Below are 25,786 nucleotides of genomic sequence, written 5' to 3'. Positions count from 1 at the left end.
TTTTACAGCCTCAGATTGTTCCAGACCCCACTCCACTTGACCCTGGCCTTTAATAAATGGACCATGGGTGAAGTGACTGCTGCGTAGTCTCCAATGAACTTTTAACTATAATTATTGAGTCCAAGAAGGCTTCTAAGTTCTCGTAGAGTAGTAGGGGCTTTTAATTTCAATAATGCTTCCACCTTTTTTTGCCTAGGGACTGAGACCCTCAGGGTTGATTTCATGCTCCAAGAAAGGCACGTGGGTCTTACACCACTGTGCCTTCTGAAAGGCCAGTTTTGCTCTGGCTTTCTGCAAATGGGTCAGAACATAGCGTATGTCAGCTATGTGTTCCTCCACAGTTGAGCTCTTGATTAAGACATCATCTACATAGGTCAGGTTTCCTCTTTCACCCAAGTCGGGCATGGCCTTTTGTGGGAAGATATTAAATTAATTGCCAGAGTTCATGCATCCAAAGGGGGTTCAGAGTCCCGTGTATTGCTGGCCCCTGAAGGTAAAGGCAAGCTTGTACTGGTCTTTCCTACTCAGGGAAACTGTCCAGTAACCTTTGGTCAGGTCAATGGCAGTATATACCTTTGACCCCTGGATCTGCGCCAGTCCCTGATCGATATAGGGAAGTGGCCATTTTGACATGGGACCCATTTATTTAACTCCCTCATGTCTGTGCAAAGTCTCCATTGGCCATTGGGTTTGAGTATCCCCAGTACCGGATTGTTAAAGGTACTGTGGATTGGACAAATTATCTGACAGGATTCTACATTTTTAATAATCTCTGTGAGGGACTCCATAGATGCGAGAGGCAACCGGTATTGCTTCAGAAATACTGACGCCCTCTCGAGGTCCACAGGTATGGTGGTTGAATGCATCTCTATGCATCCACAATCATAAGAATCCACTGCAAAGATATCCTGAAAATCCCAAAACACCTGTTTCAGCTTCTGCTCTTGCTCCTCGGTCTCACAGACATCAGTAATACTGATTAGTTCTTTGACCATCTGCTTAAAACCTGCCAAGACCTTGGGCTTGGCAATTTCGGTGGTATCCTCCAGTTGGGTGGAGAGATCTCTTGTTATGGTGTTGGCCTGGATGTGAGGTTCCAAGGATTGGCGGTAGTTACTGTTGACTCAGAATACCACCTCATCCTTCCTGATGTCACAGGTTACCTCTTCCGTACCTTAAGGGCAGGAAGAGTACACCAAGAAATTCCCCCTTGCCTGGTGAACATCTTTCCAGAGGGATATCGTTGTTAAAATTGTGTCAGTCATTTGGAATTGGTCCAATGATATAAATCAATAGAATAATGTTGGGCATCAACCGCCATTCCAATAAAGGTGTCTACGGCCAAAGTGATACTTCGAGGGTTGCTGTTATCCACCAATATTTGAATGGTGTCATGTTCTAGGTCAACTAAGGGTGTCAGATGTAAATACAAGACTTGCTGTTGGAGATGATCATTCAAATTTATATAGGCGTCCTGCTTTTTGAGGCTCTGCCCCACTTAATTTTTAGGAGAATTGTAAATAGTCGAACCTGTCCTGGGATGGTTACCCCTTCTTTCACTTGAACTTCAACCGCATACAGCAGCAACTGATCTGGCCAAAATGCTGTCTCACTGTTGTCAAAGACCATGGCGTTATCCCCCCAGTCAGGACCAAACCTTGTGATTAATTAGGTCCAAATGAATTGCGGATCGATTGAGAATGTCATTGTCTAGGTAAAAGGCAGAGAGGACATCTCTCACAGCCCAACAATTATGTTTTATACTTTTGTCAACAATGGACATTTTTAGCATTCATCTGCTAGGCAGGAGATGTTTTGAATTTGAAGTTTCCAGGCCCATTCCCCACTTATCAATCAATTTAAATTTGGGAATTGTCTGATCTTTTAGGAGTATCCTGAATAATGCTTCGCTGATGAAGCTTCTTCTGTTATTCAGACATACTTGGTGAGGACATGCTCCTCACTCACATTTACCTGAATGGGGAACAACAGCTGTTCATCTTTTATCTGGATGTCAGTCAATCTTTGAGCTGGTTTTTCATCATCTTTTATCATGGGATTTGGGTTTTCTTCTGATTGTAGTTTGCTATAAAATTTAGAGTATTTTGTTCCAGTGTGGAATGCCACTTAAAAATGGGAGGGAAGATGATTTTCAAAAATGGAGAAGGGTCCCATCTCCAGTTTGTTCTCCTACAGAGATTACGGTGATGTCTGGGACTTGATTGTCCCTAAAATGGAATTCTATTTTGTCGTACTGTTGTTCAATCATATGGCATGTGCCATTCAAACTCACATAATTTGTACTTTGTTTTAATTTGATTGGCCGGTTAGTCTGAGTCCAGAGTACCTTGTCCATGCAGTCAATCAGGAGTCGCAGTAGAGAATGTGTGCCCTCTGGAGTGACGACTATCACTGGATGTTTCACCCTATGTCGCCCAATTTTGATCTCCAGATTCGCAGTCCCTTCGACGGAAATATCATTCTCATTGAAGTTTTGGAGTTGTCCAGGAAGAGGTGTGAGGGGAAATTGGTGACTCTCCCCCTTCCGGAATTTAGTTGGTCAAAGGCCTTTTTGGACAGGAGGGTGGCTTGGGATCCAGTATCCACCAGCGCTGATAATGCACACTGACCCTGTACCTTGACAGAAGCATAAACTCATCCTTCTCTCTCCTCAATGGGGAAAAGAAAATGTGCATTCTGTGCAGCTGGCAGTGAATTTATTTACATGAACTCCACGTGATCTAGGATATTTTTCTTTGTCGGGGTCCGGGAATCTATGAAGAAGATTTTGCACCCAGAAACAAGTGTGATTGGGAAGTCTCCTTTTTCACTGATTCTTTGCTGTCCCCCTTTTCCTGGAGCCAGTTACCCAAACCTTTTTGGTGGGAGGATACCTCAGTGCTTTCAGGGTCATCTGGGTGACATTGTAAGAATGTGTTGCTCTGGATCTGTCTCCATACTTACCCAGTCTAAATCAGGGTCTATTGGGACCCATTTTTCCTTGGGAGGGATCCCTCCATCTCTGAAAAAGAAGATTTTGTTCCCTGAATCCTCTAGGGATTCTTCTGCTTCGAACGGGATGGTGCTGACTTCCTCTACAAAGTGAGTTACCTTTTGCTTCCGATTTCTCGTACTTACCCTTGGTTCCAGCTTTTTGGGGGTAGAAGATTTATGTACAGGTCCAGAGGTTTCCAGGGGTTTGTTCTGGTGGGAATGGAAGCTTCATCAAGGGCTTTGTATTTCCCTTCCACCCGGACCCCCTCCTTTGGAACCTGTTGGTTGTCTGAGGATTCTTTCCGTCATTGCTCCAGGGCACCAGACCTGTTGAGTTAGTCTGGGCAGCAGTTTCCAGTTGAGGATTCTGCTGAGCCCTCAGCATGCGACCCAGGTCTTGGGTTAAGTGTTGGACTTGTTGCTCCAGTTAAGACAACCTTTCTGGTTTGTAGGGAGGTCTTCATTTATACATTTGCTGCTCCCAGAAAGGGTAGCTATCCCTTCTCCCAGAGTAGCTTGAGTATTGGGAGTTTACCTGATAACCTTCGATCCTAGGTCTCCCTTCCCTCGGATTTGTGAATCTATTGTCCTGAAAGTGGGGAGAGAGAGGAGGATTGGTCTGGAAACTGGGGTTGAAAGGGTATCCTGGAAAGAAAAATTAGGTTGGGGGTGGAGCATTTCTTCCCTCCTGAGGGAAATTCTGAGGGAAGTTTTGAGGGAGGTTTCCTGGGGCAGTACTTACCTGATTGGGACCCCCTTCTGCTGGGGGATCCATACATACCCCATGATGGGTCTGTTATCCTTGTATTTTGGACTGATATAGGTGGCAGTGTCAGATGGAGCGTTGGTCTGATACCCTGCCTGGCTACCACCCGATTGGGTTGGGTCTCGTGGTCTCTTCTGCCTCTCATTCTGATTGGAGGTGATAGTGGGAGGAGTATTTTTAGGCCACCCCCGTTTCCAACTCCAATATGGCAGTATTTTTCACCTCTGCTACCTTTGCAGTGGCAGGGGCGTTTGATGGTTTGGTGTTTTTAGGGTTGTTTTTGTTTTCAAAGGGCTTTTGGATCTCAAAAATCCAGGTGGCCTGTTCTATCACCCAATCCAGGGTCCTACGCTCAGGGAAATCCCTTACTAGTTGGGTCATGATGTATTTCAGGAGCGCATGGAAGTATGTGTTGATGAACTCTCGGCTATTAGTGTTCACCCACCAAGAGGTCTGTGCAAATGCTCGCTTCAGCTCTTGTACGAACTCCCTTAGGCACTTGGTCTTTCCTACACTGCAGGTTGTAGGCTGTCTTGCGGGCCCTCCTGAGGGTTCCTGTGAATGGAGAAGTGTTTTAAGATGGCCGCCTCGTAGGTGCACCATTGTAGGTGATCTTGGTCCTCCAGCCCTGCAAACAAGCTGAAGTATTCCAGAGAGAATATCCAATTGACAAACTCCATTGAGTTTCTATCATTCCTATTACCAAATGAAGTTATCATTTGGTCATAAAGCTCTCGATTCTCCCATACTGAATATTTGGTGTTCTTATAGTAGGGAGTCAAAGCTCTTTATGGCCTTTATCTGCTGAATGGGGTCTTTCACAAGACCTCTCTTCTGTTTGGTAGACTTTCTTTTCTACTGCACCCGAGTCCACTCACCCTCTGACTCAGAGATTCTGCTATTGGTGGTTCATTCCCTGTCCTCTAGATGCTCCCTACCTCTATGAGACTGAGAATCCCTCCCAGAATGACAGGGTCTGATCTCTTATCCCTTGTTCTGCTGTGGGCTCTCAGGATCATTTCCCTTGTACTCCCATTTTTGCCGGGGGAAGTACTCATCCTCCTTCCAGGTATGGTGGGGAATTCCCCCACCTCCCTGAATGTGTGGAGACCTTTAAGAGGCTCTTTTGAGGCCTAGACGCTGGTTCTTCTCTGTCTGCAAAGCGCACCAGGTGGTCCATTTGTAACTTCATTTTATGCCAGTCCAACTCCCTGATCTTTTCATCATAGGAGCCTTCCTGGTCAGAAGTACATGGCAGGGTATTTTTAAATTCCCACAGCCCATTGGTCCAGCCACCTACCCTTCTACTGGGTACAGTTGAATATTATATTCATCAATATCTGATAAGGACTGCCCTTCTTGCTCAGTTGGACTACGCCTGGTTGAGTCCATCTGCCTCATGTTTCCCTGTTCTTGAAATCTGGCAGGCATGAAGTTGGCTGCACCCTGTACGTATGTGGTGGTGAGTTGGCTGTAGGTACCTGGTAGAGAGGTCATCACTCCGTAATCAGAGGATGCTTTTGCATACCATGACTTGTTGGGGGTGCCTCAAAGCCTGTTTGTATTTGGCCATTTCATTTTCCAACCTCTAGTATTTGATTTTCTCAGTCCCCATCTCTTAGTGATAGACAGAGGCCTGAGTTTTCAATACTGACAACAGTGCTTGACTGACTTCTAGCACTTTATTTTGTGCCATCAATCAGTCACAGAGTCCCTTGTTCTCCTCACAATGGGACTAATTTTCCTTCTGTGAGGCTTGCATTGTCTGCTCATATTCAGACTGCTTCTTTTTCAGGAGACTAATCTCCTCCCCTTGTGCAATTTTGGCCTGTGTTGAAATGATATGGCATTTACAACACGCCTATACACAAGTGTTTCACATATACACATGTTGCCTGCTCTATGTCAACCTCTGCTTGCCTCACATGTTCCATTAATTTTTCATTTTCTAGCCTCATGTCAGTCATTTCCTGAGAACATAACTCACTTTTCTCCACGTCCGTCCTTAACGGACGCACTTCCTGAATAGTGCTCTATTCTCTTGACAGAATTTGTTATTTTCTTCCCTCAAATGCTCTCTCTGCTGTTTTAAAGTGTTCATATTTTGGTGCATCTGATCGAATTCACCCTAAGAATTAACATCCCTTATGACTAACTGGCTCTTTTCAGCTTCAGTTGTTTAATATGTGCTTGAAATGTGAAAATGTCCTCTAAGCAGGCTCTATTGTTAACAACCTGTGCATTTAATTTGTGTTGACTTGTGCTCAGGTTTTCAACACATTCTTAATAATTCCCTTGGAGTGCAGAAAACTAAGCCTCTCGCTCTGCTTTCACTTACTATTGTATCGTTAACTCATCATTTAGCTGCTGAACAATATTTCCTAATTTTGACTCAATTTTGGCTCAGTTGCACTTTTTCTTCTAATTGTTCTAACTCTCTCTGGGCTTGAATCAAAAGCTCAGACTGGTTTTGCACACTATCCTGGTATCTTTCTTCCATGATCATCATATGGAAGGACATATATGCTGTGAGCGGAGCCATTTTAATTTACTCATCTTTGCTGGTCTTTGTCTTGTAAAAGTTGGTCAGGGCCTGATGTAACAGCCCATTATCTTGCCACATATCAACATTTGCAGAGGTAATCTCCTGCATCATTCTAGCCTGCCACATTTCATGTTCTTGTTCGACTCATTCACCTTTAATAAACAGTTTGGATAGGAGGTGCTTCCTGGCCATATTGTTTTCTATGGTGCTCATTCTGAAATGTGTTCTGCACCTGATATACTCTCTATGCAAGTGCAAAAATCTCAACCCTGTTCCTGCTTAGTTTCCACACACAATGACCATTGAAAATCAACACTGTTTTATTTATAGACCTCCCTGGATATGAGGGTACAGGTCTGAATGGCACCTTCACAATGCAACACAACTTTCCATCCTCTGCAATGCAATTACACCCAATTGAATAGTCTGCAGCTACTGCACTGACACAAGCGAAAACCCTCTACCAATCCCAGACGAGCCCCCAGCTTTGTTACCGTTTATTAGGTAGTCACAATCAACTCAGGGAGGTCCTTCCACCCCCCTTGTCTAAGCAAGGTGGTGCACAATAAAGCACTATTTCTTTCAGATTCACTTTGGTGAGGCGTCCAGCCCATCTAGCACCCCAATAATTACCCTGTGTATCCATTAGACTTGGAACCAGGCTGGTGTATAATAGTCCGACATATACTGCGGAGTATTGTATCTAGTTTTTCGAAAGTCAAAAAGGGGACGTCGACATAGGCGTTTCTGTAATACTATCCCTATAGTGACGTGTAGTGTACCCAAATTCCCTCACGCATCGAGGTCCCTCAGATTGTTTTTTTCCGCCCAGAATCTGGTCGCCTTATGCGGAGCTCGTAAGAGAAACTGCTATTTACCATTTATTCGGCCCTTGGTCGATTTGTCAGTTATTATTATTAACGTATACCACCTCCAGCCCTCTTTTGACGGCCATTCAACTACCCCGCCGAGTCAAGATCTTCAACAGCGGTGGTTTCGACGGAGGTGTTGTAATCGGCACAGCCGAACACGTGGCCCGGCCTCGCTGGCCTCGCCGGCCTACACAGTAGGGAGAGTGGAGGTTGGGTGGACATTTCTGTTTTCTTTTAGAATATTGGTTCCTTGTCGCCCCCCTTTCCTTCTGGGTCGTTATCACTGGTTACGTCCTCAGCTATGGAGACTCCTTTTAGATTTTGCCCACATTGTATCAGCAAATTTCCGTGAAAGGACAAGCATAAGCGGTGCAACCGTTGCTTACCCCTCGACCACAACGAGGCTGGGTGTGCGGCCTGTAAACTCCTCCGTCCAAAAACTTTGAAGGAACGCAGGGTCAAGAAGTGGGCAGCCTACGGCATGTCGGAGGCTGATTCCTCACCCACGGCCGCCGCCGCTGAGTGTGACAAAGGGGATAGTGATAACGCTACCTCCGTAACGGAGGTTGTTGACCTCTCATTGGAGCGCTCTCGCTACATCGCATCTATCTCCGGCCCCGAAAAGCTCGGCTCCGGCCCTCCTTATGGGGATGTACACCCCGGCGATGCTGGCGCACACGAAAGAGTCACTAAGCACACAACCCACAGCCATTCATCGAGTAAATCGAAGAAGGCCTCAGCACCAACGGAGACGCAGAATCAACCAGCGGCCTCCGCCGACCGTAAGGGCTGGCAGCCCTCCCCGCAGCCACATGCGTGCCTAGCGACTGGGCCGTCTTCAACTAAGAGCGCTACCACCAAAACATCTGTCGATGTCTCGGAACGCCTCGGAAGAGGACGTCTGTCGACGGCAAGGCTCCGGCACTGCCGAAATCTATCCACGACCAGCCCTCGACAGAGAAGCTAGTCGTTGAAAGCATAGCTAGCGACCAGCCCTCAATAGAGAAGCTAGTCGTCGAAAGCATAGCTAGGATAGTCTCCAAAGACTCGCAGAGACAGGTGGTGAAAGAGTCGCTGAAACCCACTCAGAAAGTCAGGGAGATGCCGAAATCTACGGAGGGTACGCCGGAACTTCCCCCCACGTCGAAGGGAAAACCCAGAGATACGTCCCCATCGTTGGGCCCAAGAGAAGGTTTCTCAGAGGGCGACAGAGGTAAATCCTCCACGCTATGGGAGAGATCTCGATGCCTAGAGGCGGAGCAGCAAAGCAAAACGCGTAGAGCTCATTTGAAATTATTCGTTTAGAAAATATTGGTTTTGAAAATATTTGCTTAAAAAACTTGTTGGAGTTTTTGGTAGCTTTTTGAATTTGTTTGAATTCTTTTGAATGGTTTGAAATATGTCTAAAGAAATTGCTTTGGATTATTTGTCAAGTGTCAACTGAGTTGTTGAGTGAATATAACTCAAAGAAATAATTATATTCTTTTGTAAAATATGTAATAGTATTAGTAAAATAATTGAAAAATAAGTTTAAAACTCTTGACTGCAATCTTTGATTGAACTATACATCAAGTATTTGTCGACTCTGACTGGTTCTAAATAACTCTGAAAATATTGAGAGAACAAATAGTGGAAATTATAAAAAAAAAATGATTTGTTTGGAAAGTTTTCTTTCCACTATTGAACTGTTGTGCAGGGGACGGGAGTTCCTATTACCAATAGGAACTTCATTTTGTTCAAATGCTACGCAAGGCGGCAGCACATTTTCAAATTGATATGGGGGAAGACTACCCCAGAAGTAGACTTTGTTGAAAAAAATAATCAAAGAAAAGCCACCTGCGAGCCAAGCCATACCCCTCCTCGCCTCAATCAAGAGACGCCTCGTTCCCTCTCTATCTACACCTGCATTAGTTAGAGGTGTTAATCCAAGAATGGAGAAGCTTTTTAGCCCCTCACCTTCTGATACCTTGTATATTAGGGGTCATTCCAAACCAGATTCCCTGGTAGTAACCGCCACAAGGAAAAGGGCAGGGGTTCCGCTATCTACTAGCAAAGCACCCCCGGACAAAGAGTGGAAGAAGCTTTATGCCTTAGGGAAGAGGATTACATCCTCAGCAGCTTTTGTCATGCGTATTGCCAACAATACAACTCTGTTGGCTAGCTATGTCGATGCACAATGGGGGCTGTTGCGTGAAGGCCTACAAGAAGTCCCTGAGCCCTTACGAACTCGCTTATTAACCATTGTGACAGAAGGTAAACCAGAGCATCATCAAAAACACCTTAGATGCTGCGGAAACAGCTGGCCGTTCCCTAGTCCAGGGCGTACTTCTTAAGCGACATGCTTGGCTCAGAAACTCAGGTTTCAAGCCAGAAACACAGGCGTGCCTCATCAACAAACCCCTTGAAAACTCAAGTGTGTTTGGTAAAGCGGTTGATGACGCACTGGAGACAGCTAAGAAGGAACACAAAACATTAAAAACCCTGGACCAAATCACAAGACCTCTGAGTAAGCGAGGCTATGGCAACATGCGCTTGTTTTGTGGCCAACGACAAAATCAGCAACAATACACCTCAGCCAGCAACTGGTCTACCCCTCAGGGAACCAGTGGACAGTATGCTCAAAGAGGAGAACGTCGTGGCAAGGGAAGAGGCCGGGGCCCCACTCCCAGAGGCTCCCCGGCTACCACCACCAAATGACCCGAAAGTTCGGGTCCCCTCCCATGCATCTCCGGTCGGGGCCAGTTAACATAATTTCCGCAAGCATGGGAGGGAATTACCACAGACCGCTGGGTACTGTCAACACGGTTACTGCATCAAATTCAGTGGGTCCCCAACATTCACACCCCAAGGGGAAGACGTTTATCTCCAGAACACCTCTCCATCCTTCTTCAGGAAGTCAAATTGCTGCTGGAAAAATGAGCCATAGAGGTCGTGCCTCTATCACAGGTAAAGGAGGATATTTATTCAGTGTACTTCCTTGTACCCACAAATGATCTAACCATGCACCCTGTATTAGATCTGCACTGTGATGCTGGAAATGCATCAGAGGGACAGGGCCTCCGTGTCCTTGTCCTTTACTGCTTTTTATCGTGTGTTCCGTCATATTTTCCATGCAGGAGTTCATGTGGGACTCCTGGCGGTGCAGCTCTCTCTCTTTTGGTTTGGTGAACAGACCCGTGGTATACCCTTATGGCCCCCATGGGTAGGGGTACAACCCTGTGCCCCTAGTGTATGTTTTTGGGCACCTGTGTTTGACCCATAGAGCAGATTACGGGCTGGTGGCAGCTCCATGCTGAAATGACTGGTGCTCTGAGCGTCCTCCATTTTGGGATGCCCAGGCCCCGTCATTGGAATCGGTAGATTCCTGATGGAGACAATATGGCCCCCATAGCCTCTTGCCTTCCATCACTGGTTACCTTGATCTTCCCGAAGTCCCGGGAAGCCCTGCCTCTGTCCCTCCCCCCTGACTGGCTGTTGGGTGGAAGTTCTGCATATGATAGTGTGGGGAAGTGCCAACCAGACTGGCTGGAGCCTTCTGAACGACCGTATGTTGTGGGTACGCCTGTGGGTGGGACCTGGGTGAATGGAGTGTATGACGAATATACATTCTATGTTGTGGCTGTCCAGTATCTGGTGTTAGACACAATGGTTGAGACAGCCCTGCCCGTAACTGGTATGAATGCAGCTTGGAGTGTTGAATGGCTTGGTACTTAGCCCAATACACATAACTTGTTGTGAGTGTCTGGAGAGAAGTGAATGGCCTGAATACCTCGTGTGTCTGATTGGCTGGCTGCCTGCCTGCATGAATGCCCGTAGTCGTGATTGGATGCTTGAGTGTGACCCAGCAGAATGAAAGGGAGATCAACAGTATATCTGGGGACCTCTCACTGCTAGGAATCATGTTCAGAAGCTGAAGTCCACTACGACGAGTAACTGGAGTAACTGAAGCTTGATCCTGAAGCCCTGGTGGACGAGAAGAATTGCTGTTGCTCTCCTTCACAATCTGAAAGCTGCTGTGCTTCAAGAACTGACCCAGAGAGGACCTGGTAAGGCGCCCTCTTCCCGAGCTACGAGGGACCATCGTGCACAGCTGATCTTTGCCTAAGCTCCCTGGTAGACAGACCTTCGACAGGCTGCCGACCCGATTCGGGGACTGCTGCCGAACTCCAAGGAGAAGCGCCCGGACTGTTGTCTGCTACTGTCGACGACCGCCGTCGCCGACTGGAGCCACCATGCTCCCGTTGCCTAAGAACTTCATTGATCCAAGGACGCTCTTGTCTGCATCGTCGCCGCCGTATCCTGCTGGAGGAAGCCTAACCGTCGACACGCCGAGGAGCATCCACCGGTGGGTTTCCCGCCACCCAAAGACCACAGAGACGCTGATGACTCGACGCCCTTGCTGGGCCACAGTTCTTCAACTCTTTGCGGTCCAGAACTATCGAAACTGAGGTGCCCCGCACGCCTCTTTCTGGCAGGACGTTTACGCTTCTCCGTCAACGAGCACCGCTAGGAACGACGTGGCCACTTCACCGTCGTAGCTTGACCTGTTCTCCGTCGGACGTTCGACGACCCGTGACTCCTACCTGAAAGAGAGGACACTCAAGAAGGGTTGTCGATTTCCCCGACGGGGAACGCTACAACGCCAGGTACTTTGGGGTTGCAGAGCTATTGGAAAGTCTAGTGGGAACAATATATGGACTGGGCTTGTATCTTTCTCCTACAGGTTGCCCAGGTGGGGGGGGGGATCTCCACACAGAGCTGTGTTTAACGGTAGTTACCAGTATTCTGCCTATTGCTCAATCACCTTGCTTTCCTTCCTCTCTCTACTCCTGGTTTCCTCTTTGTTTTGATCTGTGTCTCATTCTGACCGTATGCACTTTAAGGACATCTAATAACGTTAGTGGTACCACTTTAGAATTGTACATATTTACCATTGTTGATTTTTGGAGTACAAAGTGAGTTATTGTGATTGTGTATGTGACCTTGAATATTAATGATATAAAGACTGTGTTTTAACCGATACAGTGTGTGGACATTCCTTCGTGGGTGCTTGGGGACTACACTGTACTTAAGAACCAGCTCGCATCACCTCCTGAGAAGCTAGGCCCCAATTGCTTGACTACGTTACCATAATAGAGAATCTTGGCAGGGGTCTCTGTGCCTCCCCTCTACCATATAGAGAGCGGAAGTGCAGACTCCCCCTCCGGTCTTTACATGCACCCAGCGAACAAATTTGTAAAACCTCAAACATTTTGTATGGTGACTTTTGCAGGATGTAATTCCCCTGCTCTCCCAGGGGAATTACATGGCAACACTGGACATGAAAGATGCATACTTTCATATTTCAATGTTGCCAGTGCACAGGAAATACCTCAGGTTCATAATAGAAGGCAAACACTATCAGTTCAAAGTGCTACCCTTCGACATAGCCTCAGCGCCAAGAGTATTCACAAAGATACTGGCAGTGGCAGCGGCACACCTGCGCAGGTCGTCCATTCCGGTCTATCCTTACCTCAACGACTGGCTCATAACAGGGGATTCTTACGAAACATGTTTCTCAAATACCCAAAAGATGGTAGACCTCTTGTTCCACCTGGGCTTCTCCATCAACGAGAAGAAGTCCAGCCTAGACCCCAGCCAAGTCAAGCAATTCTTAGGGGCTCTAATTCGAACAAAAGACGTCTTTCCCTCCAATGAGGGGATCCAAAACATGCTGTTTCAGATCCCTCAATATGTAGCCAGTTGAGAGGTGACGGTACGCAAAGCCATGCGGCTGAATGATGGCGTCATGTATTTACTTGATTCCTCATGCGTGCATGCACCCTATGGAAGAGTGGCTCAACAGCCAGTGGTGTCAGGCCAGCGGACAATGGGACGATCTAGTGGTTGCCTCGCAAGCCTTGGTTCTCTCGCTGCGGTGGTGGTCGAGGCAAAACCTTGTGTTGGGGAAATCCTTCGCCACCACCACAGTGGATGCCACTCTAACCACAGACACATCCCTCACAGGATGGGGAGGCTCACCTATCCCATCAGACTGCACACAGAGTTTGGACTTGAAGTGTGGCGTCCAAACACATAAACCTGCCTGAATTGTTGGCGGTCTTCAAAGCACTGAAGGCTTTCCAGACACACCTACAAGGAAAGACAGTGCTGATCCTCACGGACAGCACCACGGCCATGTACTTCCTGAACAAGCAAGGGGGCACTCACTCTCCAGGACTGTCCAAGCTGTCCCAAACATCTGGAAGTGGGCTCCCAAAAACATGTTCCTGTTATCTCAATGTACCAGGGGAACTCAATCTTCTGGCAGAAGGCCTCAGCAGAGACTTCCCTCTACCAGCAGAGCACGAATGGTGATTACACGAATACATTGTCTCCAACGTTTTCGCAGAATGGGGCTTCCTAGAGATCGTCCTGTTCGCAACTCTGGAGAACACCCAATGCCAAGATTACGCCTCCAGGTATCCCCAGAACCATTCCAAGGGGAACGGTCTCTGGATAACATGGTCAGGGAAATTTGTCTACGCTTTCCTAAACCCCCCCACCACCCCTCGACTCCCCTTCTCAACAAGATAGTACACAAGATGCACCAGGAACCAGTTACCATGATATTGGTGGCCCCCATGAGGGCCCACCAATCCTGGTTCGCTCATCTGATGGAGATGTCACTGTCTCCTCCAGGGAAACTACCCTTCCCGTACAACATGTCACAGGACAGGGGCCAAACGTTGCATCCATGCCCACAGACCCTGAACTTGGCAGATTGGCTCCTGAGGTCATAGAATTTGGACATTTGCAGCTCCCTCAGAGATGCATGGACATTCTCAGAGAGGCAAGGAAACCAAATACTTGTTACTGCTACTCTAGTACGTGGAAACGGTTCATCATCTGGTGTAACTCAAAGAGCATCAACCCTGTTGACTGCTCTCCCACACATATTGTTCTATACCTAACTCACTTGCTGGACTCAGGGTTAGTCTTTAATTCTATTAAAGTTCACCTTGCTGCACTCTCCGCCTACACTACGTCTCAACATAAGGTGTTTTGGTGGAAGGTTCCAGTTATTAAAGCCTTCATGGAGGGAGTGAAAAGAATTCACCCTCCTATATCTAACCCAGCTCCCGGATGGGACTTGAACATTGTTTTAAAAAGGCTGATGGGCTCCCCCTTCGAGCCCATGCATAAAGCGACTCTTAAGGATCGCACTCTTAAGACTGCTTTCTTAATAGCCATCACCTCCATTAGGAGAGTGAGTGAACTACAAGCAATCTCTATCTTAGATCCCTTTGTAACAGTTCAAAAAGATAAGGTGGTTCTACGAACACACCCTAGGTTTGCACCGAAATTCATTTCAAAGTTTCATGTCAACCAGTCTATAGAACTATCAACATTCTTTCAAAACCCATCAAACTTGGGAGAAAAGAGCCTGAATACACTCGATGTGCGCAGGGCAGTCATGTTTTAGATGGAAAGAACTCGACCACTGAGAAAGACTAATCAGTTCTTTGTCTCAGTGGCGGCAGGAAGAGAAGGAGATACAGTTTCCAAATCCACTATATCTAGATGGATTGTCCAATGCATCACTCTCTGTTACACTCTTGCTAAGAGAGAACTGCTCTTCAAGCCTAGAGCACATTCTACTCGAGGCACTGGGGTAGCCATAGCATTAATTGCAAATGTTCCCCTTGAGTCCATTTGCAAGGCGGCAACCTGGAGTAATGTACACACCTTTACAAAACACTATTATCTAGATGCCCATTCTAAATCGGTTTCCCAGGTGGGACAAGCAGTACTAAGACATCTTTTCTCTACTGTTCCTTCTCACAACCCACCTCCAACTCCGGGTACTGCTCTCTAGTCTATACACAGCATGTGATTCTAAGCAGATTAACAAACATCAGAAGACATGCATTACTTAACCTAAAAGCATTTCTGATGATTGTATCTGCTTAGATTCACATGCGCCCACCCTTCCTCCCCACTAGGATGGAAGGAACATAGACGTCTTATTACTTGCTCTCTTTTCTGTACTCACTCACGTTAATCATAAGTCTCCCTCATGGCAGAAAAATACAAACAGGGGGAGCTCGACGCGTGAGGGATTTTGGGTCCACTATACGTCACTATATGGATAGTATTACAGACACGCCTATGTCGTCGTCCCCTTTTCGACTTTTGAAAAACAAGATGCAATCCTCTGCAGTGACCACTGGATGTCGGACTATGCACAGCAGGTGAATTTAAGCACATACAATCATCAGTAATGCGTTTACGGTAAGTAATGCATGTCATATTTATTTAAGCTTTAAGTAGAAAGACTAGCAGCCAATAGCAGCTTAAATACTGTGGCAACACCCAATATCACAACAATAACTTGGTTATTAAAACAACACAGGTACAATTTTAAAACATGCAGTCACAGCGTACGACACATTTCATTTCAATTTAACCAATAGAAAACATTCACAGTACAATGGAAAAATACTTTTTCCACACACATTCAAAGGGCAGGCAGTACATTGACATATTGGTTTGAAAGGCAAGGGAATCAATGGGGAATTTCGTTTTAAGCTTACATTTGAAAGGCAGAGTTGGGAAAATGGACTCAAATAGGGAAATCGTTTTTCAACACACTCAAATGAGGAACAATGCACTCCAATTGAAGACCCTCCAATAGGCCTACAAGAATTGGAAATCCCAATTGCCTTGTGGTACCAAGATTTAGGCTCACAAAGATTGGTGGTAACAGCTTCCATGTAAAGGTTGCTAAACTTTGGAACTCCCTGCCTCATGAGTTGAGAGTAGACCAACCTTACCTACACTTTAGAAAGCAATGTATCACCCATCTCAACTCGACTGTTGGTTAGATAGTCTCTCCCCTACAGTTCACTTTACCCCTTGACATGATCCAGCTTGCAAATAACGTCTTGAAACTGTACTGTCTAGCTTAAGTGTATATAACTTGTATATTTTGAACATTTTAAATTCCACCCCGTACCTATCCTTGGACTAAGCAATCTTTACCTGTATATGTATGTGTTCATTTTGTGATTTATTTGTAACCTGCAAGCCTTGCATCTTCTAATTTGCTGCACCCTGTTACCTTTGGGTTTGGTGTGCCTTAGAAATTAATAAACAAAACAAACAAACAAAACAATGCCTGAAAATTCTGGTCTTAGCAAATGAGAACATAGGGGAAATTTCATTTGCAACACACATACACATGAGATGCATTACTTTGTAATTCTGATTTTAAATGAATGGGGATGAAATGGGAAATGTTGTTTTGCACCCTCCACACTGACTTGAAAGGCAGTGTTTTATGGATGACTTATTTTGGGATTCAGGAGCCCTCCCTTTCCGTACAGCAGTCAGGAGTTTTCAGAAGGACAGTCACCCAAGTCGTTATGGTGTATACCGGTTCTAACACACCAGGCATGAACTTTATTAGTTTTGAATTCTAACAAAACTCATCCCGTGACTTTTCTATATGGGAATTAATAGATTTACTTTAATGAAATGTGCTAAGGGTCTACACCGGGTCTCCTCTTCCCACAACTTAATGAAAAGGATCAAGGAGGGCTGTTCCCAACACAATTCACTTTCAACAGAGATGGTTGGTTTCTATGGGGAAATAATTTGAATGAGATTTAATACATGGCTTTGCATTTCTTTATATTTTTACTGAACTTACAGGTCAGTTGCTTTGATGAACCAGAGGCCCCAAAGGTCGGGGTCACAATTCCAGATACACAGCAGCTCAGAGGAGAAAAACAACAGCAGCCAGTTACCTGCATGGTCCTTAAGGAATAACATTTTCCATTGGCATTGTATGTTTATCATGATGCATTTCGGATTACATTTAGACCTGTTGTTCATAAATACAATCTTTCTTTACATATTGTATAAATAGAAATAGGTTCACTCTATCCACACAGATAGGCCATAGATACATAAGGGAGCAGTATTCAAATCTACACCTCACAAAATGGGCCCATCTCTTACTAACGTAAATTTGATGTGCTGAAATCAAGTCTCTTATTGATGGATAAAAGCAGTCTGCCATTCAACTTAATTTCTGAATTGCAAAGGCATCTTTACTCCTTTTTAGCTTCCAAATGCGCAACTATTTCTTTTCATACCATGTGCACAGCTCAGTCTTTCAATCTGTTCATGTGTGATGTATTTCTTTAATATAACAGTTGATACGTCATGAGTATCCCTTTGGTATTGTCCCTGCATAGGCCATAATTTACCATGGGAAACCGATGTCCCCTTTAATACTCCAAGAAGGCCTTTCCATTTAAATGTCAGTTAATTTGTCAAAAGTAAATGTCTTTCCCCACTTGTGCACTTGTCCATTTTAGTAGAATTTAACTAGGCCCATTTCGTTCCATGTCACTAGGCCTTAAGTTTTAAGAAAAGTGTATTTTGGACTGGCATGCATTTCCAAATGGATTTCACCAGCCAGCTTCACTCTTAAATACTGGCCTGGCCTGTGTATTTCTGACATTCAGTGGCTATATTTTACCCTACGATGATGCTCCCGATTGTCTCATTCTGCTCCATGGAGTGACTGGTGCATATGACATGTTGCTCCTTGATTGGTGCATCTAATTCTGCTCTGTGGAGTGGCTGGTGCTTCTCTCAAGTTGTTCCTTGATTGGTGCATCTCATTCTGCTCCATAGAGTGGCTGGCAAATCTTTCATGTTGCTCCTTGAATGGTGCATCTCATCCTGTTCTATAGATTGGCTGGTGTATCTTACATGGTGCTCTTTGATTGGTCCATCTCATTGTGCTGTATAGAGTAACTGGTGCATATTACATGTTGCTCCTTTATTGGTGCATCTCATTCTGCCCCTAGATTGACTGGTGCATCTTACATGGTGCTCCTTGATTGGTCCATCTCATTGTGCAGTATAGAGTAACTGGTGCATCTTACATGTTGCTCCTTCATTAGTGCATCCCATTCTAATCTATAGAGTGACTGGCAGATATTACATGTTGCTCCTTGATTGATGCATCTCATTTTGTTCCCTAGAGTGGCTTGTGCATATTACATGTTGCTCCTTGGTTGATGCATCTAATTCTGCTCTGTAGAGTGGCTGGAGCGTCTTTCAAGTTGCTCCTTGATTGTGTATCTCATTCTGCTCTATATAGCGGCTGGAGCACCTTACATGTTGCTCCTTGATTGGTGCATCTCATTCTGCTCTATAGATTGGCCGGCGTATCTTACATGGTGCTCCTTGATTGGGCCATCTCATTGTGCTCTATAGAGTAACTGGTGCATGTTACATGTTGCGGTTGCCAGTCATTTGGTCGAAAACAATTGGTCGACTGGACAACTGGTCGAATCAATTTGGTCGAAAACCAAATGGTCGAATATTTTTTTTTATTATTTTTACCCCTTTTTTGGGTTTTTTTGGGGGGTCCCCCCGAACCCCCTTTTTTTTCTTTTTTTTTCTACACGAAAACCCACAAAACACATATATAAATAAAAAAAAAAAAATTCGACCATTTGGTTTTCGACCAAATGACGTCGACCAAATTGCAGTCAACCAGTTTGTAGTCGACCAAATGACTGGACACCACATGTTGCTCCTTGATTAGTGCATTGCATTCTGATCTATACAGTGACTGGCACATATTACATGTTGCTCCTTGGTTGGTGCATCTCGTTCTGCTCCCTAAAGTGATGGGTGCATCATTCATGTTGCTCCATGATTGGTGCCTCCCATTCTGATCTATAGAGTGACTGGCGCATATTACATGATGCTCCTTGATGCTGCATCTCATTCTGCTGCCTAGAGTGATGGCTGCATCTTACATGTTACGCCTGACTGTTGCATCTCATTCTGCTTTATAGAGTGGCAGGCACATCTTACATACTGCTCCTTGATTGGTGCCTCTCATTCTGCTCCTAGAGTGACTGGTGCATCTTCCATAATTCTCCAGATTGTTGCATCTCATTCTGCTCGTAGAGCGGCTGGCACATCTTTCATGTTGCTCCTTATTTGGTGCATCTCATCCTGCTCTATAGATTGGCTGGCATATCTTACATGGTGCTCCTTGATTGGTCCATCTCATTGTGCTCTATAGTGTGACTGGTGCATCTTACATGTTGCCCCTTGATTGCCGATTCTCCGGGTTTTGATCCCTAATTGTTGCCCCATAGAGTGCCTTTTATAAATGACTCGTAGATCGATTGCTGCTTTGCATATAGTGCTGCTTGATTCATTAAACATTACTTATTGCTTTCTGATTGTTTGCATCGTAACCCCTTCACTTTCCAGCACTAAAACCATCAAAATCGCTCACTGCCTCCACTTAGCTTGGCACTCAGCCATCCAGTAACCCTCCATTCATTTTCGCTCTCAGGACAGACCTTGTCCTTAGCAAATTCCACAGACTATCTACCCCTGGAGATTCCTCTGGATATACATACCACAAGTGCCCCCAGCACAACCCACCTCATTCCAGCACACAAAGGACCTGCCCTTCCGATATGCACTCATCATCTCTTCATGTTTCTAATCTTGCCTCTTCCTCTCCTCCCAATCCTGCAGACTTTGCACGATATAAGGTCTACTTGACAATACATTTATGCTAATAGTGGTTAGTGGGTAAAGGCTTATAAATGCGCTATGCACACTAAAACTAATTGGTGCAATTGAGCTGCGTTGTGTAAGTCAAGGGCAGGTCCCCACTCAGTGCCTGGAAAATTGGATATTCTATAGGATATGACACACAAATTCGCGCTCTTCCCACATTTACAATCATATAAAGTAGTACATAATGTCCATGACTTGAACAATGAAAAATTATTTAATAATAAGGTCCACAGGAAATCAGCTGACGCGTGTTTCGACTACAAGTCGTTCTCAAGGCTAGTCAATTGGTATTGCAGAGGTTAAGGAGCTTAGATGCAAAACAAGTTCAAATAATAAAGAATGGTTTCTTGTTGGTAGTATCCATACTCGTATATATTGGGTAAGACGCGGATGCCTGATTATCAAAAGTAGTGTCCCCGATGGTCAGAGGTAACGTGACGTTCTCTTGTTTTCAGGGCTTGATCCCTAGAATAGCCAGCAATAATCTTAGTAAGATAAGATTATTGCTGGCTATTGTACTACTAAATAATTTTTCATTGTTCAAGTCATGGACATTATGTACTACTTTATATGATTGGAATTTTGGGAAGAGCCCATATTTGTGTGTCATATCCTATAGAATTGACAATACATTTATACTGGCGCCCCAGAGCAAGTCTAAAGGCAGTGCCACCTCAGGTGTAACTGTCAACCAAAGGCAGGCCTTGCCGAGAGCTGTGCCAGTCTTAGGCACGTTTCACCCTAAACAAGCATTTGCCTTCCCCATAGTATTTCATACCGACGGCATCTACATGTACCTGGATTCGGGGGTGAACTGTTGCCCGGGTTATGTGGGTCGGTCGTTACCATGCGGATGGATCGCTGATACAGCACAATAGACCCCTCTGTATGTGGGCCGATTTACTGATGGTCAACTGTGCCAATGTGCCGGCTTATTCATGGATTCAGGACTACTCTGTCCTCCATAAAGAAGGGTTGGCTGCAGGCCCAACTGGCCTATAGGGCAATGCCCGAACCAAAAATGAACAATACTAGCGTGGGCCACTTTGACCAGCACTAGGCCCAGGCGCGCACACACATGCACTGACATTATCAGATTCTCCACCATGGCCAATGGTATGTAAGGATAGACCTTGACCCAGAAAACGGTGATTTCACAGTAGGCATTTCACACATGCCTTTCTTTTCACTACTCCCGGTCGCCGGGTGAACTAATGTCGTCACACTGGCAAGCTCAGCGGTAATTTGCCCAGTAAGCAGTCCACAAAGACACTAATCCCGAGTCAGGAGCACTAACTCTATGCACATGCGCATTATGGTCCAGGGTTGCATAGCAAAGTACGACGCGATCGTATAATGGACACGCGCATACGCATGCTAGCCAAACTACCACGGACACAGCACACCACGAAGGAGGCTGCGGCAGGTAAGAGCGCATATTTCATACTGGGCTTTGTAAACTAGATCGCTATTAATCAGCCATCCAGCCCCACTCTCACCATGTGGGACGCCGGGGCTCTCATAGTGAAACACTTATAGCAGATTGCACGCCACGAACCGGCATCTACTAATTAGAGGTAGCCAGCACCAGTACATGCCTTGCATAATGGCTGCACGCGAAGAGATGCAGAAGTTTACCTTTGTTCATCAGTGATTTTGAACAACGCAAGGATGATAGAATCCTTTTACTTCCACAGCTGAACCAGCTGGATACCAGACCCAAAGTAAACAGGATCAAGCAACCAAAGGCGCACGGAAGGCACCTTTAGAGAAGAACTCTTCATATCTTCTCAGTACCTGTGACACTGATACGAATGGCTCAGGTAGGACATTTTATAGCACACACCACAGGTACTTAGAACCCTGATAAGAGACACCTTGTACTGATTTTATATTTTTTTTAATTGTAGATGTCCCACTCAATGGAAATACCAGTGACACAACTCAGTCCACTTCCACAGTCCTGAAGACGGCATTAGAATACCACACCAAGTTCTTTCATGCCAGAAACACCACAAGTGTCGACTAGACATATGTTTTGGTTATAGAAACCACATTCTAAGTCACGAACTGTACTAACCCCCACAGTGAGAAAAGCAATTGCAAATTGCTATTATGAATATTGAATATGATATAATTTGTACCAATTCCCATACAAGATGGGGTTACAATCAACTATGTATGTATAATGACCTCATTAGATCTTTTTTATGTTACACTAGACAATGAAATGTGTTGAATGTGCAAATGTACAATTTGGTGCTCTTTAATAGATGTACAGATCAAACGTCATGATCAGTAATTGTGTGCTATAAACACTACCGGCAAGTGCCAGACAGGTGGGGTAGCCTATGTCCCTTTGTTCTATTAAATTATCATATACCCTCATGACATAGGCTCCCCGTATTAAAAAAAGAGGACTCTTGCCCCTTATATATTGTAAACTTGTGAAAGAGCAGACTGTGAAGAGCAGGGATTCAGATAGGCCAGGTAGCAGCAGAGGGAAGGGAAGGTTCTCTATTCGGGGTTCAAGCCTTGTGAAAGAGCAGGCTGTGAAGAGCAGTGATTCAGATAAGCCAGTGAGCAGCAGAGAGAAAGGAAGAGAAAGTGCTCTATTCAGTGTTCAGGCCTTGTGAAAGAGCAGGCTCCATAGAGCAGGGATTCAGATAGGACAGGGAGCAGCAAAGGGAGGGGAAAGTGCTCTATTCGGGGTTCAGGCCTTGTGAAAGAGCAGGCTGCTAAGAGCAGAGATTCAGATAGGACAGGAAGCAGCAGAGGGTAGGGAACAACACGTATTTTGTTGGTTGCTTAATGGTGCTTTATATCGCTGTAAGGCCATCCCTAAATGCGCAGGAGGCTGAATGTAAAGTCTGCCACACAAATGATGTTCCATCACTCGTTAGATGAGCCATTAACCATGCCAGCATGCCAGAGAGAGTTCAGCAGTTTGAATGCTCGCTGTTGCGATCTGTAGTTCGCAGGTTTGAATCGCAGCTAGTCCCACTCAGCCTTTTATCTTTCTGAGGTTGATAAATGAATACAAACTTCGGTTGGGTGAGACTGTATGTAAATATGTTCTGTGTAAAGTTGGGGAAGGCACTATATAAATAACACATCATTATCACCCCGGCCCTCCCCATTATTTACTCACTAGCTTGAGGGTGCATTGCGATATACTCGATCACCAAGCGAGAATCATCTTTGAGTTTCCGTTCAGAGATCTGAAATTCATATATTCAACGTCATGCATGGCATCATAGACCCTGAATAAAAACTGGCCGTGCATGAAATCATGTTCCATGCAGTTCTCTCATGACACCTATTTGTACCCGTCAGTGTCGTCTGGTGATGATAGCCATCCTTTTCGAGGCTGTTTTCGGGGGTCATCAAAAAATGTATGACTTTACATTTGAATTTATGACAAACTAATTGGGACAAAGGGGTCTGGGCGTTGATGTCAAACAAGCGAACCAAATTAGAAGTTCATAGAGTGAATTAATCAGGAAAAGAAGGGTTTTGAGGTTGTTCCTAAATGTCAAGAGTGTCAGCCTTGCGTGGCTCCAAGGGAAGTTTGTTCCACAAGTGCCTGTCGCCCCTGGAACAACGACGGGTGTGCGGAATGACCAAAAGTATTACTGTGCACCAGTGGTGCAGCCCAAAATTTGGGGGGCCACCCCTACAAGCAATGCTGAGGGCCACTCCCGCTCAAGCTCGGCAACAAAGCATGGGTCACGCCAGACTCCTGTCCTGCCTGTACCACCACGCATGCACAATACGCACAATCATCCTGCTGCAGGGCTACGCCGTGCACTGCACCAGTGTTTTAATCAAATCTTTCACCTAGTGTGGAAACAAGGGAGTTGTGCCTGGCTCCGGGCACCCAAATCTACCAGCCAACTCTGTGCGTGACCAGTAATGTTACGCAAAATAATGATACAAAAGTAAACCTGCTCATTGTGCCTCTGCCAGCATCCCCATCTATCAACATTCTCTTTTTGGCTTTGTCGTCAATGCCAGTAAAAATCTCCTGCCACAGGAAGAAGGCATGTAATTGCTGGCTACACAAAGGCCTGCCAAATCCAGCACCACCATGGAACGATACTCTTCAAGTGAAATTCGCCATCAACGCCTATAAAACATGCAATGCTATAGTAAGGAAACATTTCACTATACAGTATAAAAATCCCACCCCAAACACCCCTCCATTTAATAGCATCTATCAAGTGGAGTTTGCCCAAAAATCGCAGTAAAATATGTTCAAATTCCCCTTGCACAGGCCCCAAGCATGTACACAAACATAGCCATTAACCCAGAAGTCACCTCACCCAGTGGCGGCTGGTGAATATTTCAAATGGAAAGGGCATGAACATTTCCCATAAATATACCATAGTGACCAAGCATAGCAAGGAGCCCATCCCATTCGGAGAGGGGTAGTGTGTCTCTGTTGCCCTCCCTTTCCCATAAGCCCCACAAAGATACATATTTAAATCATGGTTTAAAAGTTTAAAATGGTGCATCATACAGCACACTCTGACAGGAATTGGGTAAAAAGCCAGAGTGTTTGCAATTGTTTTTGTAGGGAAACTCCAAAACAAAAATCCAATACATGCATGTCACCATAGTAAGGCACTAAGCCAGATATTACCCCTACATCCCTTTTTCTTGTCCCATTACTTGTGCACGAGACTGGTCAAAGATAACCCTGAGGTTACGAGCTGAAGTAAAATAGGACAGGTAGTCCGGAGCGAAGAGAAGTTGAAGGGGAGATGAAGAGAAAGCATGTTTGGAAGAGAAATAGAGTACTTCAGTCTTGGATGAGTTGAGCATGAGTGAGACCACATCCAATATTTCAGAGAGGCAGTTTGACATTTTTGATAGCAGTTCATCGGATAAGGAGGAAAAAGCAAAGAAGATCCGAGTGTCCTCGGCAAAGAGCTGATAAGAGAAGCCAAATAAGAGAAAATTAGGGCACCAAGATCAGAGGTATAGAGAGTGATGAGAACTGGATCTAGGACTGCTCATTGGAGGAACAGTGACAGTAAGAGAAGGGTAGGGGCTGATTTAAGGTTATTCCAGGACACTACAAGAAGTATGGATGAGTGGTTAGCATTACGAGCGATAGAGATGAGATTGTGGACATTGAGGAGGGCTTTTTCCATAACATGTAGAGGTCAGAAGCCAGTTTGAACAGTGTCTCGGAGGGGAGTAGCAAGTAAATCAATGATTCGGTTGAATAATCTCACTCATGGATTTTAGAATAGTGCAGTAGGAGAAAAACCGGATGAAAGTTGCCAGGACAGTTGGAATCTAGACCAGCTTTCCTGAGGAGAGGAATTCTACTAGCTGACTTGAAAGATGCCGGAAAGGTGGCATTGTGGAGCGAGGAGTTGAAGAGGGAAGAAAGAAGTGGAGCAACACTGGGAGCAATGAGCTTAGCAATGTGCGGGAACAGAGGGTCGGCGGGCGCACAAGAAGGGATGGCCCAGAGGAGTAGGGAAATAATCTCCTTAGGGCTAGTGGGGGCAAAGGATGACAAAGTGACTGGAGAGGCGGGTGTGAGTTCGAGAGAAGTGAGCAAGAAGAAGAGTTAGAAGATAAGCTTTGAGGGTGTTGCGAATTGTAGAGATTTTCTAAGCAAAATATAGAGCTATATCATTTGCCAAAAGAGTCCATGGGATGGAGGATGATTTGGGAGGTGATAGAATTAAGTTAAGCGATTTTTGGAGGCACCTAGGTTGGGAGGATCGCGAAGAAATGAGAGCGAGATAGAAGTCATGTTTCGCAGAGTCAAGACCAGCAGAGTAGATTTGAAGAGCAGTGAGGTACAGTTCGAGGTTCATGGAGAATTGAGGCCTTTGCTAAGTGCAAAGCATTAATCGCATGCAAGGTGTATTCCAGGGCCGTGCCGGGGAGGGGTTCGGAGAGAATGTGGTGAGAGAGAAGTACACGGAGAAGGGAGCATGTAGAGCCGTATTGAAGTTTGTGAAGGCTTCCTGA

This window comes from Ambystoma mexicanum, chromosome 3q (assembly GCF_040938575.1).
Source record: "Ambystoma mexicanum isolate Mex_15411 chromosome 3q, UKY_AmexF1_1, whole genome shotgun sequence".
In the NCBI taxonomy this organism is placed as follows: Eukaryota; Metazoa; Chordata; class Amphibia; order Caudata; family Ambystomatidae; genus Ambystoma; species Ambystoma mexicanum.
The sequence above is the reverse complement of the archived record's forward strand: the minus strand, read 5'-3'. Positions refer to the sequence as shown.